Consider the following 17,640-nt stretch of genomic DNA (forward strand, 5'->3'; position numbering starts at 1 on the left):
AGTTAACAAAAATGAACTTGAAAACAAAATACATGTTGTAAATGAAAAGACCAGCATTATGACCAGCAGATACTAAGCTCCTATACCACTTAAAATAATTTTAAAACATTCTGATCAGATCTGTCATTGTGACAACTCTTCAAGCCCCACATTGGACACCACAAGGAGTGCTGTGGTTTAACCTGGAAAGCAGCTAAACACCACACAGCCTTTCACTCATCCCCCCTATCACCCCGGTGAGATGGGTGAGAGATTCAGAAAAAAAAAAAAAAAAAAAAAAAAAAANAAAAAAAAAAAAAAAAAAAAAAAAACAACTCAAACACAGAGAGAACATACAACAATCTAGAAAAAAAGGACATAACTACATGATGCCTACAGTGTACTTGTCTAGAGCTGACTGTTCAAAAAAATATTTTCATGAAACTATAAGAAAACAATAACAGTAATAAAAAAAAAAAAAAAAGAAAAAAAAAAGATAGAACTCAAACACATAGGTTAAGATAAAAACTATTTACTAGTACAGAAAAGAAAGAAAGCAATAACAGCAATGTCAATCATAATATACATATATTATATATATATACAAAAAACAATTGATGCACAAAGTCATTCTCACTACCCGCCAACCGATGCCCAGCCAATGGATCAACTTTGAAGTGAGATACTGTCTGTTCTTCTCTCTTCTGGGCCCATTCCTGGAGGTAGTCAGTCTTTTTGTTTGATAATTCTTTTGATCTTGATCCATTTGGTGGTCATCTCATAATTGTTTTACTCTTGACCCCTCATTAGTCAGTTTTCTTTCAGATAATTGTTCTATTTTTGAGTTATTTTGTGGTTAATTTTCTTTTGGAGATTGTTTTACTGGCACCCTACACTCCTTCTCCCATTCTGGGATCTGTTCTGTTTCTGTACTGGTAATTCTATAATTATATATGTCTATAATATATCATAAGTCTAGTCTTGATAAATTCATAATCATAAAAATTTTCACTCTAATAGTAGCCTTGCTAGTGGTGACGGAATAAATAACAATCTTTAGAGAAAAAAAGCCTATGTTTCCTTGTGTATCATGGAATACTACAAACTCACTGTTACGATGACTATATTCCTGCAGATTGGTTAGCTTCCCTTCCCTTTGGGACGGAAACATTAATATATATTGTAAAAAATAAAAGACTGCAAAATAATTACTCATACTCTCTGTTAAACTGAAAAAAAAAAAGAGTATACAAGGAGAATTTAAAACTTTTTAGTGACAAAAATAATCTAGAGACACAGAAAAATCTTAGTCTTATGCCTCCAACTTAGATTTTAGATGCACACTGAGGCAGTCCTGAAAAAGTAAAGGTTAGACTGAGATAAGTAATCACAGGTATGTGTCTTAAGATATTTGACACCTTTGTCTGGGTCTTCCAGGTATGACAACTTAGAATAGACAAATATACTTCTTGTAATTGAAGGTCAAGCCAATCTAATATGCCTATCGATAGCATCCCTGATGGCTCCCAATGCCTATCTGTTGCCACTGAATCAAATCCAAATATCCTGTATAAGGAATAGACTATAGTAGATTGCCAGAAGACCTAAGCAGGAAGTCTGTTTGCAACTGTATACATGCACTTGTTCTCCTGAAGGCCTCTCAAGATCTTTGAGTACATCCATCTTCCCATTTGGAGCAGGGCTGCAGTTGTGTAGTAAAGGATGTTGCCAAACAGAAGGAATGTAGAGGCACTTAAAATGTTCTTGTGGACCTATGACATCTGAATGAAGTGGAACAGTAAAAATTAAACGAGAACCAGAATGCTACAAAAAACAAACGAACAAAAACAACCAAAAAAAAAAAAACAAAACAAAGAAAACAACAGTCCACTGGAGTTCAGATAAGAAAGTGTATTATCATCTTGTTAGTGTTAAGATTCCCAAAATCTTCTCATCTCAAGGCACATATTAATTTAAGGTGGGTAAAATTGCTTTAGTGCTTGTTTTTTCCCCGCTTCTCCCCCTCCATTCCAACTTTCCTTCTCTTTCCACAAGTAGTCTTTTCCTGTCAGTTTTGTAATATCAGAGACATTCAGAAGATCATAATAACCACCATATTCTTCTAGGTTGAGCTGCTGGTTTCAGCAGCATCATTTCAAAGCGAACCTCTGAGGTAAACACACTCAACTGCACAGACATCTACTAGAAATGCCTACTTGAGGAACAGATTCGTTAGGTCTTGATTCTGATGCACAGAAATAATTAGGAATTTCCAGAGAATGATGATCAGCTTCAGTGACCTAGAACATTTTTGTCAGTGCTCTGCAGGCCTCACTCATCCTGCCCAGCCTATCCTAGGGTTTACTGACCCTGTCCATAGCCCAGGACTTCATTTCAGCCTCCAGGCATGTCAGTCCTTGCCCCAGAGAGGACACAGCAGAGCTGTTCTTCAGCTCCCCACGGCATTGCCCTGTCCAACCATGACACCAAATTGTCACCAAATTTTACTAAACTCATGTTCTCACTCTGCATTTAAAAAACATAGCAATGCTTTTTGATATGCACTTGTTGCTTTGGCTAATAGCACCTCCAGTTCTTCAATTGTTTATAGTTACCAGATAGTCAATGGATATCATTTTAAAGTCTAGAACATAACACCATAGAGATAGTTTTACAGACTTCGCTTCAATTTTTTTTTGAATGGCAATTTGACTTTGCAAGTATAATTAATCATACAGCAAACTATACATCTTAGAAAAAAGCACATTAAAGGTATTTTCTAAACAGCTTAATTCTACAAATTAGTCCTCCCCTCTCCAAATTTTCCCACTGATTATCTTCTATTTCTAAGCATGTATCTATTGCTTTTATTTAGCACAAGCTTTTTAAAGGAGAACTCACAACTGAGAGGCTAAGCATTCTAGTATTACAAAAATTATGCTGAGGATGTTACCTCAGCAGACCACTGTTTTCATCTCCAAGGTATAATTAATTCAACAAAGTCCCCGCATATAAATCAAAACACAGAAATAATCCTTAACTAGGTCAGAGAAATGTCTTTTTATTAGCTATAAAGGGCATGGTGATTAATAACTCAGATTACATCAGAAGAATCTCATCTCGAGGGCCCATAAATTATATTAAATAAATGCCAGTTCTAGACATATTGAAAACATCTCACAAGAAGGGTATTTTAATTCTGATGTAACATCCACTGACTGCAATGAATGAGCATGCTCTTTTTAACAGTTTCAAACATTATTTGAAGTTCAACCTTCAGAATGCACTGTTAAAACTTTTAACCTCATATGAATTACAAATAAATTGGTAATAATAGAATCATTTTTGTCTGTCTTTCCTTGTACTCTAAAACCTAGGGTAATTTCTCTAAAATCTGTCTTCTGAGAATGACAGTTTTTGCATGGCATTTAAAACTAGTTAGGATATATAAATCTTTAGCCCTACAAACTCTGTGTGTCCGCTTGCGCGTGTCTGTTCCTTTCTGCCATGGCTAACACAATAATTTAGTAGCAACAGTAAAGTACAATAAAGTTGTCAGTAAAATTTTTGCTATTTATTATGATAGGTTGCAAGCTTAATATTTCATGTCTGAAATGAAGCTGTAAAAAAATTGTTCTAGAAGACTTACATGCTCATTTTTTGTTATTTTTTTTTTAAGAGCTAGGATACATAATTAAAATACCAGCTATTTCAGGGAGGGGAGTCAAAGGGGGAGAGGTTGAGATAAACATACTCTCTCCTACTTGGATGCTTAAACACAAACCCCAAAATCTTAAAAAAAAAAAAATAAAATCAAAACTTACAGTATTTGAATTCTTCTGGAGGCATGTGAAATCCATAGATATCTTATTAAATCCCAGCTCATTTCTAAACATCTGCTCCTATCCAGAGCACATCAGTCCTTAGCAGATGGTAAAACTTAAGCCTGACTCCACAAAGCCTTTAGAGGAAGATTACACTGCCCCTTAAACACCAGCTGATTCAGGAAGGAGGGGGATGGGACAAAGCAGGGAACATTGCCAAAGTGACAGGACAAGAAGTGGAAATCCAGGAAAAATTATCACCCTGATTCTGAGTTAGACTGAACTAGATCAGGAAAAAATGCCATTTGATCTAGAAGCAACAGAGCAATAAAGGATTTTCTTTCTCTTTCTTTCTTTTTTATAGTTACCTACCTCCAATCTACTAACTGCGTTGTGCTCTTTCTTCTGCAAAACCTGTTTCTTCCTACATAATATTTAAAAGGCAAGATCAGATTTCTATTTTAAATGTTTTGTAAATCCAACGTAAGATTCACAGAATAATAAGGCAGGGATTCAGAGCTGGGAGTAAAAGAGAAAATGAAAGACCTGTCTTATCAAATAAGAATGTTTTGTGCCATCAGATAAGGGACAATGGAATCTGGAAAACAAGGCAAGATAAAAACTGTTCTTTTACTCAAGAAGTAAGAATTGTTTGCTGAGTGACCATAGCCTGAAAATCACTAAGGCTGTATTACAATTAGGAGTGCAATAATTAAATTCAAGCATGAAATATTTGACCTAAACCTTGGCTTAAATAATTGTGCGTGGGACATCTGTAAATATAGAAACTAAGTAATAACTCTCTAAAAAAGTAGCTAAATAATTATCACAAGTACTGAGTATCTTCAGAGGTTACCTGTTCTTTTCGTACTAAGAATCTGTCTTTTTTATCTGACTTACATAAGGTACTTTTAAATTCAATCTCAAATTCTCAGTCTCTCATTCAAAATTCAAAATTCAAATTGTAATTGGGGGAGATAAATAAATATGTCAAAAGGGAAATCAGTCATGAATATCAATAGTACATGGATCAAATTGCTGATGCTCTGTAAGTACCTATTCTTCTCTTTTGCAATGAATGTAAAATATTCAGAAGTCTTGGATATATAAAACCTTTGGATGCATATGGATAGTGTTAATTCTGAAGCAGAATCCCATTAAAGACAAGAAAATAAGAAATTATATGTTATAAACTTCTGATTTGTTTGTGTTGAAAACTGTACCTAATTTCAGGATGCTCTTTTTCATTTTATCAGAAGAAAATAAGAGATTGATTTTGTAACATGGAGAATGTGCATGGTTTTGTTTATAGCATGGTAGGATCCAAAGCAAATCATAGCACACATTAAATTTAATCTTGAAATCATTCTGAAGGGCTTCAGTTTCTCTTAGGAGTCCACTTAAATGTAACAATACTAAACCCAGAACATATTAAAAATGACATTATGAAATAAAAGTACTATAAGAAAGTATAAATCAATTACATGCATACAATATTTCTGTACAGTTTCTGATTCAGAGACCCGTAAACTTTCTATTTTTAATGACAACTAACTTAAATCTGAATTCAGACACTATAAAAAGTAAAATGCCAAGACAGAGTGCTTATTTTGAAGGACAGAATGCAAAGAAGAAAGGAAAAAGTTTGTATTGATTTTTACTGAATGGATCACAAGGGAAAATCTCAAGCTGTATTTAAGTAGTAAGCTACCTGATGAGAATTTGAGTTACATAGCTGGGGGAATCTGAATAACATTCATGAGGACATGCTACTGAATCTGCAAATTATGAAAATGTTTTAAAAGTAAGCAGTCTGAATGAGGAGGAAGACACTTGGTTACATCCTCCATGGGAACATATACAAACAGTGGATGCCACATTATAGTGAAGAAGTGGAGGAGAATATCTGTAGGGAATACCAACAAGGAAGGAGAAGAAGCATAAGAGAAAGCATCTAAAGTATCTCTGTAAAATGAACAAACAAACAATCAAACAAGGAATTCTCAATTACAAGATCTCCCAGATAAGAAGCTGCAGCATCCAGATTAATTGCACAGAAATTTTGATTGGGTAGAAGATTGCCATGGCTGAAATAAGGGTCAGTTTCACTGAAGAGAAAACCTGCTTATGTGAGAGACAATCTGTTGCCATGGGCTATTTTCCAGTGTTGCTCAATAAAGTGCAGCAGATACAACTCTGAGAAGAGGACAACGAGATATGAACAATTATAAAAGATAATATAAATTAATTAATATACAGGTATAATTTTTGCAGTGATTACACTAAGGCAATTTGCATTGTTTATGTGATGTACATGCTTTATGAAAATTGAGAAGACATCTGAAAAAGTAAAAGTTGATAAGTAGAGCATAAAAATTACAATGTGTTTTCTTTGATCAAACTGTAGATTCATTACAAGCTCAGTTATATAATTATTTTTAAAATTTTAAACTATGTTTGTGTGAATAATTATATAATTAAATGTATTATATTACGCACTACAAGAGCATTCTTTTGTAATTTAATTGACACCGTTTTTATGGCTAAAATACAGGCTTGTGATTTGATTTCTATCACATATTTTATAGAAATAGCTTGTCATTTGCTGATACATGATAGTGATAACACCTTCCATAATCTGGGACATTTTACCCTTGTTTTACTTAGCACAATACAAATTTCCAATTTGATATGAATATTCTGATGGTAAATTTCTGAGCTCATCCATATTTACTGTGATTTTAATGTGATAAAAATTTCCGTTTGTTGAAATAATTTGTGGTAAAGTCCATTCACATGAAGGATGTGCAGTGTAAAACCATAGATTCATCCAAATAAAATAATAGTTAACAATAGGTATGCATTTTGCTAATGAATTTTTATACAAATACAACAAGAAGAAATAATTTAGTATACTTATATGTTATACTTGTAGATACTTTTAAAAGTACATTCAGGTATGCAAATGGTTGCTGTGAAATAAATTTGTAATTAATATTTGAACCTGAATTTTAACACTAGCTAAGTATTGTCAGATATATTTAAATTACTTTAAGCATCAATATCTCCACCAACTGAAACAATTGGTAAATATTTAGAAATTGAATTTGTTTGCTAAAAGATTCACTGAATTACTTTAAAAAATTATTGCTTGTAAGGATAGAGTGGAGGGAGAAATAGAATTGTTGAGACTTGAGAAGAATCAGGAGGATCTTATCAGTTTATGTATATACTTAATTGTTAGGGTGGAGGAAGATGGGGAATAAAGAAGATAGAGTCAGACTCTTCTGAGTGGTTCCTAGTGAAAAGATAGGAGGCAAACACTGCAAGCTAAAATTCAAAATATTCTAGTTAAACTTTTAAAATAAAAGAAAGAAAACGAGAAAGAGAAAGACTACTCTGAGAGTGGTCACACTGAGGAACACTGGGGAAGCTCTCCCACAGAGGATGTCAAATGTGGATCGGGAATCCTTGGAAATATTATGAGCACAGCTGATATGGCTGGGCATTCTACTGGATTTGGACTTGATGATCTTTCAGAGGTCCTTTCCAATCTCAAACATTCTGTGATTTTGTAGGGTGTGGGTGGGTTGTTTTTTTTAGTTTTACACAAAATGGCTTAATTTATTTTTAAAAAAATGTTTTGAACTTGTATTTTTTCCCATTTAAAATATATGTAATAGGAATCTGATGTAGATAAAGTCTATTGAGCTAAACGAGAGGATGTTCACTGACATAAAAGAGCTCTGAATTAAGTTTTCGCTAAACATTCTGAAGCCATTTTACATGAAGGTCAGAAACAAAAGAAATACTTGTTAAGTACAATATTCTAGAAATAAATGAACTATCCAGGGTTAAAGCGCCATGTAATCCCTCTCACCCAGTGTACTGGAGCTTCATAAATATTTACTTTTTGTAATTGTTTTCACAGAAGAATAGAAGAGGGTCACAGCTTGTCATGGTTTTATGATTTTTAGTTATCGGTATTCCACATCATAACATCATGTAGTGCACTGGGAGTTAAGGAGTTAATGCTCCAGTTCCGTGGATCATGGATAGTTCTGGGTACCTGGTTCTCAGAAGAGAAGAAGAACTACATTTTCCAGAGGACTTTACTATTCTGTTGCCATTTTCCGTTTAGAGGGAAAGATAAGAACTGTTCGCATACCACGAGATGTCCCTTCTCTTCCCGTCTGCTTGTCCCGCAGCTTCTCCCTCCCTAGCCGTCTTGCTGCCAGCATTAGAGTAAGGCCTTTTGGATTTTTGGACACTCTCTCTGATTTTATTTGATTTATTAGCTTCAATTCCAGTTATATTTTAATTATATTGTATTACATTGTGCTATTCTGCATTCCGATATCTTATTTAGTAAATTAGTTTGTTTTTCCTCAGATCGTTGCTGCTGTTTTGTTTTTAGGCCCATCTCCCTACCCTTTTTCCCTTTTCCCTTTCCTGAGGTGTGGGTCTGTGTGTCACCCACCCCATTACTCGCGGAACCAGGCTGAACCTGCCCGTAAACCATAGACACAGCCAACTATTTGTTGCCAAAAAGAAAAGTATGAATTTTTACTGGGTATATTCTGCTGCTTTAGACATAGATTTGTGCAATGTAATTTTTTTTTTCACATTTACTATGATTAGATTGACCTTGTTTTAATCAGTGACTGTTATGCTGGATAATGTGCCAACTGATCAAATAATTAAAAGAAGGGATGAGTGTCACTTGCCAGAATTGCAAAGTTCTGCTAAGTGGAAGAAAAGACAGCTTCAGATTCTCCCCAAAGCAGCACATTTTGAAAGAGATTAAGTATTCTTTATTCTATCTAGAATGTATCTATGTAACCAATTTCCCTATAACAAATTGCTTAACTAAAGAATTCCAGTCTTTCCTTAAAAGTTTTCCCCTCAGATGTGCAATTGCATTACTATTTTGTCACAACCTATCTCTGCAGAGCAGATGATTTACCATAGCTAATTATCTAACAGCACAAAATGGTTTTCTCATTTCACTTTTTCTTTAACTAATCCATAAGCTTTCATAAAATGTGAGAGACAATAAAACACAGAAATAATACTTCACTAGGGGTTTAACCACTGCACAGAGGAATTCTTAGAACTACTGAGAGGTTTATGTCACATACTTTTTGATGACTAAAATGTAAATGTCAAATTTTTAATTTGTCAACCTCAGAGCACAGTAGAGCACAGAACTGATTGGAGCAATGAGTTACTGGAGCTACTTTGGCTCCACATCAACAACCAGACATCTATCACACCCTCCCCTCCTTCCTCCATATCTCCTGTCTCCTGGGGTGGACCCATAGGCCTCCATCTTCCCTTGTTCTTCTTTAATAAATGTGATGGGGGATGCTTCCCTCTGGAGAGGAAAAAAAACCCTCTTCATCTTCAGAGAAGGAGGAAGACTAGATGTCTCTGCCCTGCTGCTCTGGTTCTCCACCAGGAGCACTTAACATACTTGTCTAGCTAATATTTCTCTTCCACCGGTTTCTATACTTATTTCCAAAAAAATGCAAAACACAACCTCACATTCACACCTCCCACCTAGGAATCATCACCTCCTTCATGTTGTTTTTGAACCTAAGCATTATACCACACCTTGTCCACACAAACTCATGTTTTGGAATTTAGAATGTAAAAACTAACATGGGAAAGAGCTGCTGTGTGTACACTCCTCACCATACCAGTCCCTTTATGAAGAAGAGATCCCATTGTAATCCCAGCTCCTCAGGCCTAATAACATATCAATCCCCAGATGACAGATACTTATGACTGGTACAAGTGGTATCTCATTGCTGGCAGCATATAAAAATGATGCTGAAAGGATTCAAGACCAAAGAAGAAGAAACCTCCAGTACAAATGCTATATTGCTTTCAGTGAAAAACTTGGCATGCTGGTGGTTCACTGTAGTAATACATAGGAAAAATTAATACAGTACCACATACACAAGTAGGTACTATGAAATTTGTATATAGCAATTCTTATTATATAATTATTTTGAATGAGTAGTTAATAGTAACAATACAATTAAAATTATTATATAGCTTGATATAGTAGTTTTTGGGTTTTTTTTTACCTACAGTTAACATTAAAAAGTAACATGCTCTGCTGCATGAATAATAACCTTTTGTTTCAAGCTAACTCACATTAGATTCATTTGGAATCACTTAGTTCTGATTTTCTGAAAAAAAGTTAAATGTTCTGCTTTTCCCTTCAACTGTGATTCTCAACAGCAAGAGAAAATATATCAGTTTTATAACTGATATGATTTACAAAATAATCTGGTCTCGACACAGGAAAATAAAATACAAAAACATAGCATACTAAACTTTTCATCCATGAATACCCTAATCCAGCTCACCAAAGCCGTGACACTAGCAACAATAAATGCTTCTAATTTGGTAACAACTTCCCATTTTTCCAACACATAATACTTTCTGTTTAACAAGCAAGAAGCACTAGAACGTTTTAAGCAACATGCCTAAGATATGCAAGGTCTGTGCTGTTTCAGATTAGTCAAGCAGGAAATATAGACTACTCCTATAGATTGGAATTTTGTATTTCTGCTGATACTGCATGTTGTTTTCCCTCTGCAACTCTGCTGAAGATTTTAATATCTTTTGCAGTATAGTTTAATTAGCTACATGTCATGTAGAATTGTTGCAGTTTTTAAATGCTTAATCTGCCTTATTGAAGACTAAGACTAATGTGAAACAATAAAATCAAGAGGTCTGCTAACTTTAAGACTACTACAGAAAAAGCTCTGACCTCATCTGTATAAATAAGAACACATAGAAATGTGTATCTGTTTATCTGTGGTTAGCTAGTTAGTTGCTTACTTCCTCCTTAGATCTAGTTACTAATTGCTTCAAAAAATAAGCAAAATTATTGAATATTTTTATACGTTTATTTTCTTGTTTCTATCATATGTAGTGCAATCTCCAGGTATAGAGCAGTTATTCAAAAGATGTATTTTTTAATTAAAAATAGTCTCCTGCATTAAAAGACTGCAGACTTGTACAACATCTTTGCTTTGAGATGTCTGTATAGCAACCTATTAAAAAAAAAAAAGATTTGAATGATATCCTTGAAAAAGTAAAAAGAATTTTATTTTGTAATGTATGAAGTCACTTAATGAGAAAAGCGATGATCTAGTTGGTATAAAACAATAGCATTCTGATTTACTAGTTTTTCACATCCATTTTGCATTGAAAAGAAAATCTTACAACATGTAGTTCAGAGAAAAAGAAAATCACAGCCACTTATCTTTAATTTAAATGCATAGGTATTGAGGATGAAATCTTTTTTTTTTTTTTTTTGGAAGAGCATTTCTGAGACAGCTTGTCATATTATGAGTATACACTCATAACAAAAATGAGAAAGAAAACTATTCCAGTCAGATTTCAGTTTTTAAAATAGAAAATTGTTTTTGTTTTGTTCCCTCTTTCTCCTCTGTGTACGCACTCTTATATATATATTAAAAAAAAAAGTTAGAACCTAGAGTCAGCTTTGACTACATGAGGATTTTCCCTAATACTCTTTTGTAGTAATGATTTAGGGAAATTACAGAACTCTTTTGGTTTGTTTGCTTTTTATATAAACAAAGCTAAAAGGTAATTTGGATGGCAAATATTACTGAGACAAAAAGGCGGCAACATATAAAACTCTGGAATCTTAACGTACTAGGTAATTCCATTTTGGAGATGGAAATTGAATAGCTATGAGGCATTTAGACAAAGATTTTAAAACATCCCTAAAGTTTTAAGGCAACTACAAACATACTATATTTCCTAGAATCATATAATTGTTTGAAATGGAAGCAACCCTTAAAGATCATCTAGTCCAACTCCACTGAAATGAATGGGGATGTCTACAGCTAGAGCAGGTTGCTCAGAGCCCTGTCCAGACTTACCTTGAATGTCTGCAGTGACATAGCAACCACAGCCTCTCTGGGCAACCTGTTCCAGTGCTTCATTACTCTTATAATATATATATATATATATATTTCTGTATATCCAATCTAAATCTCCCCTCTTTTTGTTGGAAACAATTTCTCCTTTTTCTGTCACCACAGACCTTGCTAAAGAATCTGTCCCCTTCTCTCTCATAGCCTCCTTTTAGCTACTGAAAGTCCGCCATCTGGTCACGTTGGAGCCTTCTCTTCTCCAGCATGAGCAGCCCCAGCTCTCTCTGCCTGTCTTCACAGGGGAGGTGTTCCATCCCTTGGATCATTTTTGTGACTCTTCTCTGGACACGCTCCAACAGATCAATGTCTCTACTGTACTGAGGATTCCACATCTGGATGCAGAATTCCACGTGAAGTTTCACCAGCACGGAGTAGAGGGGCAGGATCACCTCTCTCAACCTGCTGGACACAGTTCTTATGATGCAGCCCAGGACACAGTTGTCTTTCCACACTGCAAGGGCACATTGCTGGCTTGTGTCCAGCTTGCCATCCACCAGTAATTCCAAGTCTTTTTGGCAGAACTGTGCTCTATTCTTTCAGATTCCAGCTTGTGTTGATAGTGGGGGTTGCTTCGACCTAGGGGCAAGACTTTGCACTTGGCTTTGTTGAATCCCATGGGATTCTCCTGGACCTACTACTTGAGCCTGTCTAGGTCTCTCTGGATGGCATCTCATCCCTTGGGTGTGTTGGCTGCACCGCACAGTCTGGTGTCATCTACCTCTGTATTCCTAACTCTGGTTCGTCTGATATGTGTTCAGTCATGTCAGCATCCCCTCTGTATTGTGGCATGAGAGGGTTCAGAATAGTTTTGAAATCATGTGTCATTAAAATTATAGGGAAAAAAAACCTATATCTAAGCCAGTAATGTTTAAATGAATCCAAAATAAATTTATAAATGTACTAATATGCAACTGGAGTGTACCGGAGATGAATGAAATTAACTGCCTTCTCTGATGGACTAGCATATATTCTAGAAAAAACTAAATACAATGGTGTTGTGTGCCTTAAGTCAAGAATTAGATTTGTAAGAAACTCAGTAAACTAAGTGAACTTCAAAGATGAACTATGGAACTACAATAAGGTTACTCGAGGGGTTTATCTGTTACTTTTCTGTACATTGATTTAATGTGATTTTTCTATTAGCAAACTTGTCATTAAAAATAATCATTTCCTGATAAAAAAAAGTATGGAGAAGATCACTGCTATGTAATATGTCCAGACATTCTTATCCTCACAGTACTTAAAAGTGGGTTATGAGAAGATGAAGAGAAACAGGGCCTGTAGTGGTAGAAAAGGGGGGAATGATTTTAAGTTTAAAGAGGGTAGACTTCGATTAGACATTAGGGAAGAAATTTTTTACTATGAGGGTGATGAGGAGGCACTAGGGCAGGGAAGCTGTTGTGTGTCCCATCCTCGAAAGTGTTCAAGGCCAGGATGGGGTTTGAGAAACCTTATCTAGTGGAAGATGTCCATTGCAGGGGAGGGATTCAAACTAACTGATCGTTAAGAGTACTTACCAGACCAAGTTACTATGATTCTTTCTTTAAGAAGTGATCTCATATATATTTAGGGATAGGAGGAAAGTTCCTAAAGAGAGAAAGGAAGCATTAGATATTGCCATAAAAGAAACAGAAATTCTTGCAATTGATTTTGTATTCTTCCATACGCATATTTACATTTGTGTATTATTATTTTGGCTAATGTAATTTTCCAAAACGCTCTGGCTTAAATCTTGGCTAGATTTTATTGGGCATCATGAACACAACTGGCGTCAGACATTATGGTGATGCTTGAGACCAATTAATTGATTTACCTATATTGAGCACTAGAATGAGTTGCTACCTTTCAGTTACTCAGTACAGAAGAGTACACGTGTTCTCAGTACACATGGCCCTTAACTAAGTTATCTTTTCTTTTTTAAATGTTTCATCTTTGAATACTAAATAATGAGCTATGATCACTATTGTTGATAGATAGGAATGAATGCACAATATTGTCATTAAATGAATATATATATATATTATTTCATGTTCTATCATTCATGCAGTTAAATTTACACATACACTATTCTCCTTCCATATGTGGAAGAATGCTATTTTAGGAAGTATAAAGTACATAAACTGTCCATTACATATTGTTCGTCTCAATTAATAAAATGTTCTGCAGAAGCTGTATCTTTGATTTGTGAAAACAATCTTTTCCAAGACATCTCCAGAAGACAAACTAATTTGTTTTTCTCCCTACTATGTTTTATACATAGTTAACATTTGTAATTTTTCTATGTAGCTCTTTTTAAGCACATAAAAACAAGAGCTTCCCCTCCTCTCCTACTCAGGAAACAGATATACAGCACCAAACATAATGGAGATAGAACTCAAGTTCTGTAAAGACTACTGCAGTTCTGCCTACAGTAGGTATAGATATGCCCTAAATAGCATTTCCAGACCATCTGATAGGTTTTAAGTAAATAAGGACTGCATCTTATGCAACACCTATGCATACTATTTAGCCTTAAGGCTCCATGTGTTATGTATACAATATTCTAAATATCCTACTCCTCTGTCTCAGCAAACAGATTCATAATCAAACAAACCTGAAATCCACAGTTTTCCCAAATGACTTTGTCCACGTCCATTAATGTTATACATAACACAGAGGAATGAAAGAACTATATTCTATACAGAATATATTCAGAGTCATATAAAATCTGCAGGCTACTGATATTGACTCCTGAAATTCTGCCCGCTTCTTACATGATAGAATAAAATCTTAGAATCCGTAAAGACAGTATTGTCCATCTTCAGCTCAAAGGCAGCAACAGCTAGGCCAAGTCTCACTGACCACTGGATGCTGCTGTTGCCTCAGAGAAATGTAGAGATAAACTCATTAAACTGGCTGCTGATTCTGTAATTTGTGAAGACTTTCAGTACTTTCAGTACTTCTGCCTGGATTTAATTACCTTGATCTTATAGTGACTGATGTCACGCTTTCAAAACACATTGCCTGCACTCAAGAAAAATCATTTATCAGCCATAATTTTTTTCTGATTACTAAAACCAAACATATATTTGAACTTCTACTGATTTTGATAATTTCACCAAGAAAGGCAATATTTATTCATTCAGGTACGCAGAAAAAAAAAGAAAAGTGAAAAAAAAAAAAAGGCATGTCTCATATTCGAAGTGGAATTACTCTTTTAGATCTCTTTTTTTAGCCTATCTCCCTTATTTTTATCATAGTAAATGTGAGATTACAATGAAGTATAAATTAAACACGTGGAACTGACAGAACATTAAAGCATTTATGTTTGTGGTATGACTGTCACTAATTTGAGAAGTGTATGATTACTGAGATATATGACTGAGTTGGACGCGATCAAGCTGGCTGCTTATATTTTTTATAATATTTTGGTGCTGTTACTATGCAATACACTTATGATCCTTGCTATCACTGTTTATGAAAATGTCTCTATTCCACAGTAGCTAAAAAGGAATATAATCCTGTATTTTATATGTATCACACCCAAGCTGGAACAGCTCAGATACCTCAGATATTAGGGTTATAATTGAGTTGCAGAGAAAGAAAGATTTATATATGAAAGTCAATGGTCCTGTTACTGTATGTTGATTCTGAAAAGCAATGAAAGAGCAGGATAGTTCTGCCTAGAAAATGAACATAAAATGCAATTAAGTTACTTTATTTCATGAACACCAGGGAAGTGGACTGATGCTGTACGTATACATTACTTTTTTTTCTACACCTGAATAACCATTGTCAGCAGCCAAGTGGTTTAAACACCTGCAAAAGCCTCTCAACAGTTCTTCTCTCAAAGTCTGGTGACACTACCAAATTAAATTTGGTCAGTAGGCTGCTGCTTGTACCATCACTTCTTGACAGTGGTAACAAATCTGTTCTCTTCTATTTGTACTAAAATTAAGTGAAAAACTATCAAGTCAAGGAGGCCATTTGCCAAACATATCACATGAAACAGAAAGGACAATTTGTGCAGAGAAAGAACATATTGACCGAACTGAAATTGATAGTAGTAGTAGAAGTGTAGAAACGGTAAATTTACTGCAAAATTCTCTCTTCTTCCTCTTACAAAGGATAACAGGAGTAACAATCTGGTTGAGTTAAATAGTAAATGTAATAATTTCTTAACCTCGTATCTCATGACTGACAGATTGCAAATTGGTATTTAAGTAGCATTCAATCTGAAGCAGTCTGTTATTGATGGGAAATCAATTAAATATAAGTCAAAGCATCAAAGAAAGAAAATGGATGCCTAAGATATTGTTTTCCAGAGATGAGAAGAACTGTATTATTAGATTTCATGTGAGATGACAAATGCTATGTAAAGAAATTGATGTTTCTGGGTTTTGGTTTGCTATGCTGTCCAGCAAATTGTGCAAGCATGACACTATGGAAAATTGAACAAAAGATCTGAATACGATTTGTTTTCTGTTCTGCTTTGGGCAATACACATTTCCCAGGAGTACCGGAAAAGCAAGAGATGGCTTAAGGGTAGGGTAATCACTCTGTCTCCCTCTCTTTCTCTCAGTAATGGACTCTGGAGTAAAGGGAAATTACTTACACTTCTGTCTCAGAACAAGGATAAAGCAGGAACAAAAAAGTGATATTAAAGAAAAGAAGAAAGCAATTGATCTTTTGAAAATAGCAGCTGATGAGTGATCTAATCCTTTAAAAAAAAAATCACTTCTTATTTACTTATTTATTTATTGGTATGGATTCTACCTGTGTAAAAAAAATGACTTTGAGAAGAAATTATTATCATTTTTAAAAAATATTTAATAATTTCTTTTCATGTAAATGTGCATTAATCGCAGAAATCTGAATACTGGGCACAGGCCAGCAGGACAGATTAGCCTCAGAGGATTATACATTCTTTTTCAAATTTTATTGTCCTGGAAACTGTGATAATGAATGATATGATTATCAGGATTTGGAAATAAAAACTTATGAATATATTTTACCTTTCCGTTCAAGTACACATGCCATGTTTTTCCCTTTAACAATAAAATCAAAAATGTTAAGACTGCAGTGCCACACTTCAGATTCTTATATAATAAGAAGCCTGTAACTTTATTCAAAAATTCATCTGCATAATCATCAGTGATGAGGGAAAAAAAATGACTTATTTTTTAGCTTCGCTCCTGTCATTCTTTTTTAATGCTTTCAGCTGGACTATAAATTTATTCCTTGGGTTTTTGCATCAACATGAGAGAAAAATATTGTTTGGTTTTTCCAAAAATTTACTCCAAATTTCCAAAAATTTAAAATGTCCAAGAACTCTAAAAAAAAAAAAAATAGCAAGCACAGTTTAGTATCAAATTCTTATGCTAATTCTCTCTCATGCTACTTAGGTGGAGTTAAGATTTTTTACTAGAGATGTCATTGCTCATAAAAAGTTATGGAAGGAACAGCAATGAATTTAGGCTTATTCTTTAACTTGTCTTCTTAATAAAAAAAGTAGTAAGCACAAAACTCGCAAAGTTACATAGGAGAAAAGTTTGGATATTTTCATGGATAACATTAATACCAAAGAGATTCAACTGCTTTAGAACTTTAGGAAATAAGATAATTTAAGGCAGCTTTAAAGAAATTGTGAGAAAAGTTCCAGACATAATCTGAAACAGCAATTATAGATAACACTTGTTCTATTGTTTGGCAGTGCAGTGAGCTTCTTATTTTCTTATTCATTCATATTGAATCATTATTAATGTGTTTATTTCCTGGGGATTTACAGACCAATCCTGATTACCAAAGAGAAAGTGTTGAAATGGTAGATTTTACAATAAAAAGCAAACCAGATATCTGTCAAGCAGAAAAAG

At 34.4% G+C, this 17,640-nt stretch overlaps 1 long non-coding RNA gene across 2 annotated transcripts in view; it reads right to left on the reverse strand.

The window, feature by feature from the left end:
• LOC110408191 overlaps positions 492 to 17,640 on the reverse strand; it is a 72,064-nt gene continuing 54,915 nt past the window's right edge. The window contains exons 2-3 of one of the 2 annotated variants that reach the window (XR_002444214.1): positions 13,306 to 13,375; positions 492 to 1,760 (exon numbers count right to left, since the gene is read on the reverse strand). This is a non-coding gene — a long non-coding RNA (uncharacterized LOC110408191). Of the gene's footprint in view, positions 1,761 to 3,803; positions 4,344 to 13,305; positions 13,376 to 17,640 lie in introns of those variants that run through there. The other variant, XR_002444215.1, reaches the window with a different exon arrangement.

The sequence above is a fragment of the Numida meleagris genome, chromosome 1 (genome assembly GCF_002078875.1).
Source record: "Numida meleagris isolate 19003 breed g44 Domestic line chromosome 1, NumMel1.0, whole genome shotgun sequence".
Lineage (NCBI taxonomy): Eukaryota > Metazoa > Chordata > Aves > Galliformes > Numididae > Numida > Numida meleagris.